Raw genomic sequence first — 15699 nt, 5'->3', positions numbered from 1 at the left:
CTAATTAATAAATCTGGTAAATTACACCTTTACAAACATGGTTGCAGTCTTGGAAGTTGGAAGCCTGTGGTTACTTAAGTCTTGTATTTACTAAAACAAGGCGCAATAGACCTTCAATAAGCTATATAGGTGTGTGAAGAATATTTTTGCTTAGACCTTACTGAAATGAAGTCCTTCAATGACTTTACCACTAATTTTGACAGAACTGATACAGTCCTATGAAATGTTTCAGTTGTGTGGAATCAGCATTATCTGATGAAAAACTGTCCCATCAGAATCTTTTAAACCAACTCTAATGGAGAGCTCAGGAGGGATAGTCTCCATTTCAGTTCCAATGCCCAGCTCCACAATAGCTTCCGCCAACCAGGAGGAGAAATTGCAATCAAAGCTCTGCCCACAGCAAGATTCCTAGGCTAAAGCATGCCTAGTTTCTCTATCGGGATATCATATGTGCCCTCTGGTTGCCATATAGGAGCTGTGTGGCAGTGGAGCAAGCTCAGTGCAGATGGCATCTGCAGACAATTTATCTTCCAAACTCATGCAAGGCTTTACTGAGTATGTGTGATTTTCTCAGAGGTTAATGATTTGGACACATTTGGGTGGATTTGCATAAGGATGGGAAAAGACACTTTATTGATACTAATATGTCTTCTTGTTAACTCCATGCTACAAAGTAGGGAGGCGGTAGGGCTCCTCAATGAAATGGCTGTAAGAAAATAACACGGGCAAAACAACATACGTTCCCCCTAATTTTTTTCTTGGAAATTGCTGAATGGTGGTTGAATTTTTCAGAAAGAGGCAGACATCTAGCATGGTTCAGCCTGAATGGTTAAAATTTGGCAAAGTTATAAGCAACTGATCATAATGTCTTATAATGGAAAGGGTCAGATTACCATAACTGTAGGTGTTGCTACCAATGCCACCTTTGACATGTTGCCACCCTATCAGTGAATGGAATAACAAATTATGTCAACTACTTCTTTTTTTGTGTTGCAAAAGTAGTCCCCAGATTATGGTTTTCATTTCTTTTGAAAACAGACTTGCTGATGTCAAAACTTGTGTTCAGTCATAATTCTTTTCTTTTCTCTGCAAAACCTCTGATATTTACTTGAGTTCCTGGACCGCATCATGCATGAAATTCTTTAATAAATGACTCAAAGCAAACTTTCACTTACAGTCTCTAGACTTCTATCTCATGAAATACCTTTTTGACTCTGTAGGAATGCTTACATAGTATCTCCATCTTACATTAAGGGTTTAGAGCTGAGATTACTCTCAGTTCTCTAAAATTTGGCTGATCTTCCACAGTTCAGCTCCCAATGTAGGAACTTTTCCAGTTATTGCTTATTTATGGGTGACATGCAGTAAGGTACATATAGTGATTTCAGAAAAGATTAATTATGGTTGACACCGCAGATTTCAGCAACACTGTCTCATTCTTGGGTTTGTCTGAGCTGTGGCCATAAATCACCTTTAATTCTTGACAATCCTGGGATAGGCCTTGAGCTGGATCAGTTTTCTGGTACAATTTAGTGCAGCTTCATGGCTGTTCTAATTTTTGCTTGGCTGAAAATGGCCATAAGTAACCATTCCCTCAGTTAGGTTTCACCAGAGTTCAGCACTATTCAAGCCACACCTCTTCCACTAGCTTTACACACACTCCCCTCCTGTTTTTCCACACCCAGCTCCCAAACTCTTTCCCCTGCACCCAGCCCCATGGTCTCCCAACTCCTCCCAGTCCTATTCTCCCCCCATTGCTCCACACACAAGCCCTGAGCTTTTACCCAGAGATACAGTCAGGCTGAAGAGCACCATCCCCACCAGGGGCCAGATGGTATTGGGAGCCCCAGGCCCCATGTTCCTTCTCTGTCTTTGCTTCCCCACGAAGCATCAAAATCCCAGATCCAATCTTCACACCTCCTGGATAAGGGGATTCCCACTACCCTCTGCTCTGCTTCTCCCTTGGGCTTGGGTGCCCTGGTGCCCATAGGAACTGGAAGGACTGCAAAGGTCAGGAGGTCAAGTAGGACATGAGATCGCAATACCACTTAAATTTGGCTTGAAAGTCCCTCCTTTTTGATGGAGGGGTGGCCAAGCCAAATCTGAGTGATTGGTGATGCAACCTGGTGCAGGGGTCACAATGGCACTCAAATTTGGCCTGACTGCCCCTCCATCATGACAGAGGGGCTGACATGCCAAAGTTCTAGCTCTACTCAGGGGGGGTAAGGGAAGGGTTGGGCTGGGAGCTAGGCCCCTCCAGGTTCCATTCCCTTGTTGCATCTCTGGTTTACAATCATCTCTGTGATTAGTTTATCAGTTCATAAGGAAATTTGGGAACTCTTACAAATTATGCTTTAGTCAAACAAATTATTGGGCTCAATACCAGGGTAACTGAGTGAAATTTAAAGCCTATGATATACAGGAGGTCAAACTATGTAATCTAATGGTCTCTTCTTGCCTTAAGAAACTTTGTGTGAGAGCATAAGAGTAAATTATAAGTTTATAATATTATGTATTAATAACTGAAACATCCACATTTTAAAATCACTTTTCTTCAGCCAACTCTGCACTCCCTTTGATAGCCATCATGTTTATGGATCCAAGTTTGACTAGCTTGAAAATGTTTATGAAAAGTGAATTTTATGCTCACACAATGCAATACTCAAAGAAAGTGAATTTAAAAATCAACCTTATGAGATCATTCATGCCTGAAAACTGATGGGAGAGTTACGCTTATTCAAAAAATAATATTATGTGACTTATGTTGCCAATCACAACTGATCAACAAAGCTTGAATAGCAAGCCATATTGTAGTGAAATATGCAAAACAAATTGAAAAATGAAGAATTAAAGAGAACCTCAATGTGACTGTGGACATTTCTTGAACAGAACCCACAGAGGTAATCATTGACTAAAATGTTTATTAAGAATAGTTTGGTCAGTTCTATTTACAGTTCCAATTTTTTAAACCTAAAATTGGATGCACACTGTATAATACAAATATCCCCAATTACATTACCAAGTAAATTACAATTTTTAGAAGAAGGATCAGATTTGATTGAACTGGCTGTTGTACCACCACTTTCTATCAGTTCAACAAAACAGTGATTGGATTGTCATCAAGTCCAAACAAGCTGATGGACATTCAGGCTAGACAAATTACTCATAGTTGTGCTTTTATTAGAAGAAAACAGATACTTTGTTTCTCATCTTAAATATGGTGAATAAGTTCCTTTCTCTTTTTTAAAGTCTTAACAGCATCTTTATCAATTGTCCCAATGAAATTCTACTTACAAGAAAATATGAGCTGAATGATCAGTAAAAGATCTGTTTCTCTGTACTAACCAGTGTGCAGTTTGAACTATCCTACATGTTGTCTCAAAACATCTGGAAATATAGCAATAACTATCTTCAACAACCTACTTTCTTGCCTTTTCCTCTGTTTTCCTGTCAGCTGTATTTATTTTTCACTATGTCCATTGGAACCGCTGGATACAACCCACTCCCCACCTTTATCAAATTACAAAATAAATCAACAAAAAGGCTTCCCTCTCTAGCCATACAGAACGATATTTACTCAAGAAACCTCTCAAGGAAAATCTTGAGGCCCAAACCCCTCTGATACTGGTTCAATCAGTTTCTCCCCCCAGCAGATGTGGAATTGAACCTGGGTCTCCTACATCCCAGGTGAGTACACTAACTACTGAGCTAAAAGTTGTAAGGTGGGCACTTCCTCCTACTACCAGATTTTGAATGGGGTCTCCTCTGGTAGGTTGCTTCTGAGCATTCCTATTGGATCAGGACCTGCAGGTGAGTGAGGTGGAGTAATGCCTATCTCCTTCTGGTTCATGGACCATATTGGGGCTTAGGCAGAAGATAGATGCCTGGACTCCTGTCTGAAGCAGCAGTGTGGCAGAGGCAGAAACTCAGGCACCTAAGTGATTTTTACAGAAAAAAATTAGATGTCAAGTGAGTTTAGGTACCTACAGGGTTAGAGAGCAGCTGAGCAGGGGTTATGTGGATCACAGTGGTGTCTAAAACTGGGATTTAAGTACCTAAGAACCTTTGTGGGTTTGGGCTCAGGCTTTGATGAGCTAATTAGAGAATGGAATTTCAGAGTAGAGGGTCCTCCACTGAGAGTACACTGACCTTGTCTGAAGTGTTGAAATCTGGGAGCTGTTAGCAGGAGTATCCCTGCTGATCAGAACTGTTGAAAGAGCACATAGAAAAGAACAGTGGTAAAATCCTGACCCTATTGAAATACATAGCAAAACCTATCTGGTTCAGTGGAGTCAGGATTTCACCCCATGTCTCAAAATCCTGCTCCTGCAATCTAAGCCACAGAGGCAGATGCCCAAGTCTATGCAGAGCCCCACTGATTACAGCATGACTTAGTGCAGGTGTCCTTGATTGCAGGATGAGGGTCAATAGTAGCTAGGGACCAAGTGATACAGGGCTTTAGAAGATAAAGTCCCCACAAGAAAGGAATAAAACATTTTGAACAAAAGGTGAAACTAATTGAAGTTTGAATTTTCTTACCAGTGTAGCATGCTTAGGCAGCTCTAAGGCTAAGGCCATTCTATCCTGAGTTGCTTATTTCATATAGAAAATGTCATAAATCAGACAAAAATAGAAAATGCCTTTAAAAACATCAAAATATTATACCATAAATAAACCTCTCTGCCAGAGGGAAAAAAGCCTCTGGGAAATACCCCTCTGGACAAAATCCCTGCAAGGGAAAATGCTGCTGGGGCCTGTCTTTGTAGTTAAAACCACCACAAAGGACTGCACCTCTTGGGAAATTGCTTCTAAGCAAAAATCCTGACTAGCTCTACCTATAAAAGACTCCCAAAGTGAGTCTTTTATAACTGCAAACAGTCCTTGTGTGAGTGAAGCCCTTCTATTACACCTCTCCAGTCAGAGCCAATAAGATCCCTTATAAAAGAAGACCCAGCTACAAGTCTCTCCCCCTATACCTTACAACTAATCACTCTGCTATGTATCTTTCATTACAAACTGGGACAAAAAGCTCTTTCACGCCACTGAAAGCCTACTTCCTACTGAAAGTAGGCCTATTCTCAGCAAAAGTTGGCTTTCCTATACATAAGTAGCAGGTTGAAATTTAAGCTAGTCATGCATTTTCAGACAAAAAAAAAGAGGCTTTTTCAGTGTAAGTCATGGAAACACAAAGTTTGAAGGGTGAAAAAGTATTCATGGTGAAACAGCAAAAATTGTGTGAAATTTTTAGGAAAAACTGTCACCACCCTGACTTGCACCCAGAAACAAATTGTTAGCTAGTCCTCTCTATGGAGCTCAGGTATAAAATGCACTACTAAATAAGCTGGCAGGAACATTTTGTATTAACTAATCTTTTCTTTTCTTCAGTAGTAGCCATTGTAGAATAATTAGCTGTAAGCCTGTCTGATGGTCACAGTTCCATAACTAACTTGCATGAGGTCAGCTTCAGAGAATGAAGATTACAATTTACCCGAGTGCAGATGGATTAAAGTGTTCTTGGCTACTACTGCTTCCCTGGGAATCCAGAAGCAGATTCACAGCTAAAAAGAGGCCATAGATACCATGCTCATGAGAGTAGTTATAAGGGAATGGATGGTCAGGTTATGAACCTCAATAGAAGGAGCAGATTCTGTATCACCTTTGTCATATCCTCTAGATGCTTCCTTCTCTATCTGCTTGTATAATTTGAGTCTTGCATGGAGTGAGCTTTAGCCAAATAGTTCTCTGAAAGTATATAAAAAAAGTTTGTCGGTATATCATTTATTAGCACTATTAATATTGCCCAAAACATGTATTAGAAAAAACATGGAAATCAAATGTGAAAATGCATTACTGAAACAAACTAAAAATTTTTACCAATGCGGAAAATGTAGGTTCAAAGGGGAAAAAATGAAGTAATGTCTATTAAAACCTTGAGAGCTCATCAATACCTGTCTCTGATGTTAGAGGGCTGAAACAGACAGAGTATGACCATATGATATTCTCTCTTTGTACCACCAGATTTCATCACTGCCCCAGTTTCGCTCTGCAGCTCAAACCAAGTTAGGTGATCCTGGTCCACTTAATATTACCTTGGCTATTTGATATGGGCATGTAAGTGGGTTCACAGATTGTGGGCCAAGTTAATTGAGGTTATGTAGATAGCTGTCCTTTTATTTCTCCTGGCATCCTAATGTATTTAAGGACTACAGATTTATTTGTCTTACAGTAGATTCAAGTCGTGGATTATTAACAAGCATGTTACCATCTAACCTTGCTTTCAAGTTGACATATGCAACATACTGAACTATGATTCCTTGGGACATTTAAAGCTTGATTTATTTTCTTCCAACTTACACATGGAATTTCAAATCTCATAAGATAAAATAGAGCAAAATATAATTACAAAATAACAATATCAGCAAAGTTCTATCTCATCCATTTGTTAATTCTAATTGTGAGAATGCAAAGGCATATGTTGGCATTTGGCTATATTTAAGAAGCTCATTTCTTGGAAGTACCCGAATCATCCCAGGAAAGATTGGAATGGATGAACATATGCATAATTCTGTAGCAATGAAGCTTACAGAACCAGCATTCATTAATTATGTAATTTCTCTAAAAGGCATCTCTTCAGATTTCTTGTAGATATCTCTGATGTATAATGAATGACTGCATTAAATGTCATACTGTCTGTCTCTGTGCTTTGACATCCATGAACAACTGAGCACACCAGTTGCACTGCATCATTTGGTTTGGACATTCTTCTTTTCAGCACAGACTGCTGGCTCAAGCTGACCTTAAAATCTGCAGGCATATAGGAAAACATAGAAATTGAAACAGCAAGGAAAGTGACCATTGCCAGAAACAACTAGAAAGTTATCAGATTCCATTTTTAAGTGGATATGCTTCTACGAGATAGAATATTGAGATTAGAAAGGGATATATATTACCTCATAAAACAAGATAAAAGAATTAAGGATTATTTGGTTCCCAAAGTACTTACTTTTAATGCCTTCCACAGAGACATTAAAAGAACAACAAGAAAAAAAAAACCTGGATCATAATCAACACAGATGAAAAGATGAACCACAATTTGACGTTAGAAGAAATACAAATGTTGGCAATTTGATAGTACTTAGTGATCTGAAAATGGAAAAGAAAGAGCCTTTGCTATCCTGACCAGTACTAGTAATTCTTTTGTGTCAGAATTGTTCCTGTCAGGCAACATGATCAAAGGGACTGATTTTGTTATCTCTTCACTGGCAAATAAGAAACTAAAGAAAGAATATCTTGTGGAATTGTTTAGTGTACATCAAGAATATGATTACGGGAAAGATCAATGAAAATAATCCAGTTGATTCCAGCAGGCTTTGGATCAGGCCCTCAAAAGCCATCTAGTTTTAGTGGTACTTGGAAAACAATAAGACCATTAAGGACCACAATTTGCTGAAGATAGAAGTGCCATGAGGCAGATGGAAGCACTCCCAATGCTAGACATTTCAAGGATAAAAATCACTCTAGTGTGAGAGTAGTGGGCTTGGAGAAAATATAAAACCAAGAGAAGACACAGTAGACCAAAATGATTGAAAAGAAGGGAAACTGTCTTGAATGATCTTTTACAACCTTTACTCCCAAGGGATTTACACAAAAATATTGATTATTTGTCCTTTCTAGGTAAAATGTTTATGGCTGATCAACTCCTGTTAAAATTGGAGATTACTTTTCAGAAACTCTACTTGACTATGATTTGTTTACACTTGTATATTCCTAAATTCAAATTAATTTGTAAATATTGACACTATTGATTACTAGGTGCAGTAGCTTAACACATCTGTAAATGGTATAGCGCACACCTGTAATGGATTGTACCACCTGAGCAGCAAGACAATTAAAGTCATAGAAGAGACATTACATATCCAGATGTAAAACTAAGTTTATATACACCCTAATGTGTATTATGTGTGTAAATTAGTTTGCATGAGAACAATGTTTTAGGGGCAATTTTTCCTCCATGGTGACCTTCTCCAATGACATTCAGCTGCACAGGGAAGTGGATAGGATGTGAGGCTTGCATGCTGTATTTGGGTGCCACAGAGCTCAGAAGGCAGGGATATGAAAGGTTACATGCTAGCACTGCACTCACCTTCCAGGCTCTGCCCGTCTGTGCTTATCCAGTCTTGTCTCTTATTGCATCACTCTTCAGCCTTGGCCACTTCTTTGTTCACTTCTCCCATAAGCATCTCCATCACCATGGAGTGCCCTCTCTGAACTCCAGTACTTTCATTCCCTTCAAATCCCACTTCAAGATCCACTTCTGCTGTGACACCTATAAGAAATCAGCCAACTACCGATAACTAGGTCAGAGGCAAAACAAATAAACAAACAATCCTTTAAAATCAAAACTTATTTGGACCTATCAAATGGTGCCATCCTCTAATGCCCAGTGAAGATACTGGGAGTCCTTCCATTAACATCACTGAACATTAGATCGAGCCCAAACTGTATACAGTTATTATTACCTTACTCTTGTTGTCTTCTCTCTTTCCTCCATCGTAATATTTGTAACACTCATTTGTCCGATTTCTTCTATAATTAGATTATAAGCTTTTTGTCTAGGTGTCAAGCAGCCACAGTGTATCCTGGTTGGAAGGCTTCCTTTCCCTCAGACCTGTTCCGGAGGCACTGGGCTGGGTCAAGACACTGAGTCACAGGATATTTTGGAGTATATGAATCTGAAAAAGCTACAAAAACAGCTCCATGATCAGTCAAAGCATTACTAGGTAGAGTAAAGCTCAGATATCAGCAGGGGTTGTACATAATAAATTTATTTAGATGCCAGCTTGGCAGAGTCTGTAGATTCCAAAGGACTTAAACAATCTATCTGTGAAAAGGGATGTGACTAGGGAAATCAGTTTAATTAAAGATTTATTTGACAAGCCAGGAAAATGTTTAGATTTTGAACAAGCAAAAAAATAAATGGCAATTTCAAAATACTTGCTATTACCAGTAAATTCATGGATCTACAAGGTATCTTTTATAAAATATATCTTGAGAGACAGATAGAAAATGGTGATCAGTCACTCAAATAATTCTTCTTCCCGATAGAGCCTCAAAAATGTTGTCATGAATCAATCAACTCTTTCCCATCTTTCTCATCAAGAAGATATCTAAAATATAAGAAAATTCGGTTATAGACCTTACCTTTAGACTGGAATGACACTAATTGGAGCTCATTATGGTCTAATATAAATGCTAATCTTATAAATATTAAAGACAGACAAATCTATCTTAATGTATTACATAGAACTTATATTACTCTCAAAAAGTCAGCTTCATATCAATAAAATGGAAACTTCAGTTGCCAAAGATGTAGGAGAATTTTAAGTGTGAGTTGGCAATACCTGTAATTGAAAACCTTTTGGTCAGACACAAAAAGAACTTGTCATTGCAATGTTATGGAAAGCACAAATCCACTTGACTAGAAGAGAATCAGTAAATTAGGTAATACATCTTGACAAAGCTTGCTGTGTCACATGAGGACTACTGTCTGAAACTGAAATAATATGGTTCCCATTCCTGAACCACATCAGAAATGACTCTAATTACTTGGAATTACAGCAGTCTACATCCCTAAATATAGAACCAAATAAACTATTTTTGAATCTTACTGACCTGTTATTGCAAAATACTTCCAAGATATGGGGTAGCACGTTATAAGGTAACAAAAAACAAAAAAGAAAAAATTTAAAAGAATATTTAGCTAGAATAGTTTTGTATCAAATCACTATTATCTGAGCTCTACATTGCAAACAAATAAAAACACAATGTGATCTGTGTGTATTTTAGATTCCAGCCAAGCATCTCAGCTTTGTGTTGTTTAGCCAAAAAAGAGATGTTTCTGGGTCAAGCTCTTCAAGTTTAGGCATCTGGGTGGGATTTGCCAAAGTGCCTAAGTGACTGAGGTGTACAAGTCCCTGTTTCAGCCCTGGCTGAGCTCCATATTGTGGATGCTCCCCAGGCTGATGTAAGCGATCCAAACTTTGGATCCCACATACTCTCAGGCTGGCTGTGATTGGACAAAGTTCAGTCACTGTAGTAAGTTCTGGGCTTCTGGGTTGCAGAACCTCTGTCTAGAACCCTTCCTGCTATATGGGACCCTGCAGTTCAACTGCCTATGCCCTGAAACTAATGCGAACCTTCCTCAGTCTCCCCATTAGCAACTGCTTGTTCCCAGGGTTCCACTGAAGTTTTGGGTTATTGTCTGAGTTATTGTTTCAGTCTTTGAGACTATGTGACAATGCAAGCCAAGGACACACAGACCTTGCAAAGCAATTTTGAAACTGGTCACTCTTTACTAACAGACGAAGTATGAAAGATATACAGATCTAAGGAAAAATGAGAAACCACCTGCATGCAAATCCCTCCCTCCAGTATCTTCATCATTCCAGGAGCCCTTTGCGTTTTGGTCAGTACCTTCAGCACCTCCTCTCTTCTTGCCCAGTCATGTTTTCTGGTTATCACCACTGAAATGGCTGGTGAGAGAACTTATCTCTAATGAAGTTCCAGTTCCCTTTGTAGATGACATCCCCACCCCCTCAGTGGTTTCAAGTCCCATGTGAGGTGATTCGCTGCTTGGTTACAATCCACCTACAGTCCACACTATGAAAACTAGTTCCCCTAGGCTGTAGCCTGCTTAAAACCATCCACATTAATGACTCTTGATTGCTCTCCATTGTTAACCCATTGCTAGTGGGTACATAGTCTCTGCTAACACTTCCTTATCCCAGTCCAATATGGAGATTAAAAGGCAAAGTGATGTCACAGTACAAATTACAATTAAAATGGTATTCACAAAACAAAAGGGAGATTGCAGACTGATATAGTCCAATATCTGACTAATCCATCACAGTCCACTGACTTTTGTTGGGACCTGTGCTCAAAAATCATTTAGGTGCATCACTATATCCATATTTAGGCACCCAGTGACATGATTTTCAGAAGTGCTAAGCACCTGCAACTCCTGCTGAAGTTAATAGGAACTATGGGTACTCTGAAAGTCAGACTACTATATAGGTGCCAAAATATAGGCACCCAAGTTTGAACATTTTGGCCTACATTCCTTAAAAAGTTTTCATATGAACACAAAAATCTTTATTTAGTAAGTGTAAAATGCCTGCACTGTCCCTTAGTACTGGTTTTCTCTTACCACCTCTTATTTATTCAACACGAATGAATTAAACAATAGCAGGCAAAGAACCTTCAGCAATATTAATCCTGCAAACCAATCTAGAATTAATAAAACAAAAGTTACATGTCTTAATAATGCTATCGAAACTTCAAAAGTGGCCACTTTACGAGAGTCAGCTATCGTGAACTATGCTCATTTGCTGACTGCAAGCAGTTGAATCCGTTGTGAGAGAGCTCTTCCTCACGATAACATGCATGCAATAAAGCTTTGCATGTGGGAACCTAGGGACTGATTCTTCTCTCATATCAAGATACATCAAAAGTGGCACTGCTGAAGTTGATAGAGTTACATTTTTGTAAAAGTGGTATAAGCAGGAGGAGAATCAAGTCCATGATGTGACAGAGAACAATGTGGATTTGTAATGTGCTGAAACCAGAGCCACTGGTTAGCACAAAACTCTGCTAAATATAGTGGAAGAAATGCTGTTACCACAAGATATAATTTTCAGCTACCCAGCTCCCACAGTTCAGCCAGCAAACTGATTTCCCAGGTACCCTTTCCAAGTTGTAACAAGCTGCTTTTCTGCTATCAGAATCTAAAGAGGAACAAGAACAGCCTCACTTGGTATTGACACCTCCTCATCAATTATTGAGAGTGGACCACATCCACCCTGATTGAATTGGCCCTGTCAACACTGGTTCTCCACTTGTCAGGTAACTCCCTTCTCTTCATGTGTCAGTATATTTATGCCTGCATCTGTAATTTTCATTCCATGCATCTGCAGAAGTGGGTTTTTTACCCACGAAAGCTTATGCCCAAATAAATCTGTTAGTCTTTAAGGTGCCACCGGACTCCTCGTTGTTTTTGTGGATACAGACTAACATGGCTACCCCTCTGATACTCAACAAATACTTTACACTCTGTAGCTGGTTGAATATTTCACAATGAATAATTTACTCAAAGATTTTCACCCAATCACAATTTCCTCACAGTTGTTATTCACATTTACTTGACAACTTTTTTTCTTTATGGATTGAGTGTGAACAGTTTGCTGAGAGTGTTCAATACTGAGTCAATAGTCAACGTTCAACCAGTGTTGGTTAATTGTTATTGGTCACTCTAACAAAACTGTTAAAGCCCCCAGAGAACAATCAGAAATGAAGAGAATCTTATAGTCTATGGAACAGACTAATCCTTGTGCCCTCTAGCAATTGCCACCCTGGATCAGCCCAATCGTCTGTTTGGTCCATTATCCTGTCTCTAATAGTGGCCAGCATCAACTGTTCTAAAGAAAGGTGAAAAAAATCGTGCAGTGAGCAGTTATGGGATAATTTTACCCATGGAAGTTTCTTCCTAACTCCATATAGTTGGATTTTGCCTATATAGATATTTCACACAATCTCAGTTTGGCCCCCTTGTAGTATGCATTATGTTACAGTCTGTAATAATCTGAATATTTACTATTTTTTCCACATATTGACACATCATTCATCGGCAGGACTGGACCCTTTAGATCCACCACATAGACATTTGCCCCTTGAGCTAATGCAGTAACTAATAGCAGGAGTAGGGTGTCCTTCTCAATGTGGACCAGTACTAGAAAAGAATGGAATACTTTGCCAGTGGGTTTCACAGATATTTTCTGACAGCTGGAGAATGGTGAGACTCAGGAATCTTGGGTCACATTCCATGCTCTGGAGGGGAGTCTGCTCTAGTGGGCACCAATTCTATCCATTCTCACCAAGTGTGACCCCTTCTGTCCCATGAACTCTCTCCCCAACCTCCAGTTACAGTTGGTCAACCTCCAGTTACAGTTTCTGTCCCCATCAGCTCCTTGTCTCAACCTACAACCCCAATGATCTCCACAGGTTCAGCTCTTATCCACTCTGCATTTGAATCAGTCAGCTTTCTCCTCCACACTGCCTGGCCCAGCATATTGAGGGGGAGGGAGGGGTAACTGACAGCACAGAAGAGACAAGCTCTCAGCCCATAGTAATCTAATGTCCTGGTCTGCCCCAGATTTGAACATGACCAATATGAATGGAATCTTCCGGGAATTTCACTGCTAAAATCTAAGAAGTCTACTGAGCATGTACAAACTGCAATTTTTCAAAAGCTAATAACTTGGCCAAATTCAGGTGGGTTTTCCCAGACATGGCAAAGGCCCATTCTGACACAAAGACCAACCCCATACCAAATTTCAAGCTCCTGCTTCAAAATATGGGGACGCTAGGGTTTTTCGAATAAAAGCTCACCAGAATGTTTAAAGAGGTATAGAACAAACTATTTTCCCCAAGCCTCTTTTTCAGAAATGGCTGAACTGTTTGAGCTGAAATTTTCCAGAACTATTTGGCCTGAGACAGACACCTGGCATGGAAAATTTCAGCCCAAACAGATAAAAGTTGACAGATTGACCATGCATTGTGAAAAAAGAGTTCCTTTTGCTTGTTTTAAACCTTCTGCCTATTAATTTCATTTGGTGGCCCCTTGTATTATGAGGAGTTAGATAGCACTTGTTTATTTACTTTCTCCACACCAGATATGATTTTATAGACGTCTATCATATCCCCCCTTAGTCATCTCTTTTCCAAGCTGAAAAGTCCCAGTCTTATTTATCTCTCCTCATATGGAACCTGTTCCATACCCCTAACCATTTTTGTTGCCCTTTTCTGAACCTTTTCCAATTCCAATATATCTTTTTTTGAGATGGGGCGACCACATCTGCACGTAGTACTCAAGATGTGGGCATACCATGGATTTATATAGAGGCAATATGATATTTTCTGTCTTATTATCTATCCCTTTCTTAATGATTCCCAACATTCTGTTAGCTTTTTTGACTGCCGCTGCACATTGAGTGGATGTTTTCAGAGAAGTATCCACAATGACTCTAAGATCTCTTTCTTAAGTGGTAACAGTTAATTTAGTCCCCATCATTTTATATGTATAGTTGGGATTATGTTTTCCAATGTGCATTACTTTGCATTTATCAACATTAAATTTCATCTGCCATTTTGTTGTCCAGTCACCCAGTTTTGTGAGATCCTTTTGAGCTCTCCGCAGTCTGTTTCGGACTTAACTATCTTGAGTAGTTTTGTATCATTTGCAAATTTTGCCACCTCACCCCAGATAATTTATGAATATATTTAATAGGACTGGTCCCAATACAGTCCCCTGGGGGACACCACTATTTACTCTCTCCATTCTGAAAACTGACCATTTATTCCTACCCTTTGTTTCCTGCCTTTTAAGCAGTTACCAATCCACGAGAGGACCTTCCCTCTTATCCCATGACAGCTTAATTTGCTTAAGAGCCTTTGGTGAGGGACCTTGTCAAAGGCTTTCTAAGTATACTATATCCACTGGATCCCCCTTGTCCACATGCTTGTTGACCCCCCTTAAAGAATTGAAGTAGATTGGTGAGGCATGATTTCCCTTTACAAAAACCATGTTGACTCTTCCACAACAAATTATGTTCATCTATGTGTCTGACAGTTTTGTTCTTTACTCTAGTTTCAACCAGTTTGCCCGGTACTGAAGTCAGGCTTACCAGTCTGTAATTTCCGGGATCACCTTTGGAGCCCTTTTTAAAAATTGGCATAACATTAGCTATCCTAAAGTCATTTGGTACAGAAGCTGATTTAAATGATAGGTTACAAACTACAGTTAGTAGTTCTGCAATTTCACATTTGAGTTCCTTCAGAACTCTTGGATGAATACCATCCAGTCCTGGTGACTTATTACTGTTTAGTTTGTCAATTTGTTCCAAGCCCTCCTCTAATGACACTTCAATCTGGGACAGTTCCTCAGATTTGTCACCTAAAAAGAATGGCTCAAGTTTGGGAATCTCTCTCACATCCTCAGCCATGAAGACTGATGCAAAGAATTCATTTAGTTTCTCCTCAATGGCCTTAGAGTTCTTGAGTGCACCTTTAGCATCTCGAATGTACATTGGCCCCATTGGTTGTTTAGCAGGCTTCCTGCTTCTGATGTATTTACAACAAATTTTTGCTATTACTTTTTGAGTCTTTGGCTAGCTGTTTTTCAAATTCTTTTTTGGCCTTCCTAATTATATTTTTACACTTCAATTGCCAGAGTTTATGCTCCTTTCTATTTTCCTCACTAGGATTTAACTTCCACTTTTTAACGGATGCCTTTTTGTCTCTCACTGCTTCTTTTACTTTGTTTAACCATGGTGGCACTTTTTGATTCTCTTACTATGTTTTTTAATTTGGGGTATACATTTAAGTTGAGCCTCTATTATGGAGTTTTAAAAAAGTTTCCATGCAGCTTGCAGGGATTTTACTTTTGGCATTGTCTCTTTTTATTTCTGTTTCATGAACCTCCTCATTTTTGTGAAGTCCCCCTTTCTGAAATTAAATGCTACAGTGTTGGGCTGCTGTGGTTTTCCCCACCACAGGGATGTTAAATTTAATTATATTATGGTCACTATTACCAAGCGGTCCAGCTATCATCACTTCTTGGACTAGATCCTGAGCTCCACTTAGGAC

Source organism: Terrapene carolina, unplaced genomic scaffold (genome assembly GCF_002925995.2).
Source record: "Terrapene carolina triunguis isolate 2854851 unplaced genomic scaffold, T_m_triunguis-2.0 Scaffold69, whole genome shotgun sequence".
Lineage (NCBI taxonomy): Eukaryota > Metazoa > Chordata > Testudines > Emydidae > Terrapene > Terrapene triunguis.
The sequence above is the reverse complement of the archived record's forward strand: the minus strand, read 5'-3'. Positions refer to the sequence as shown.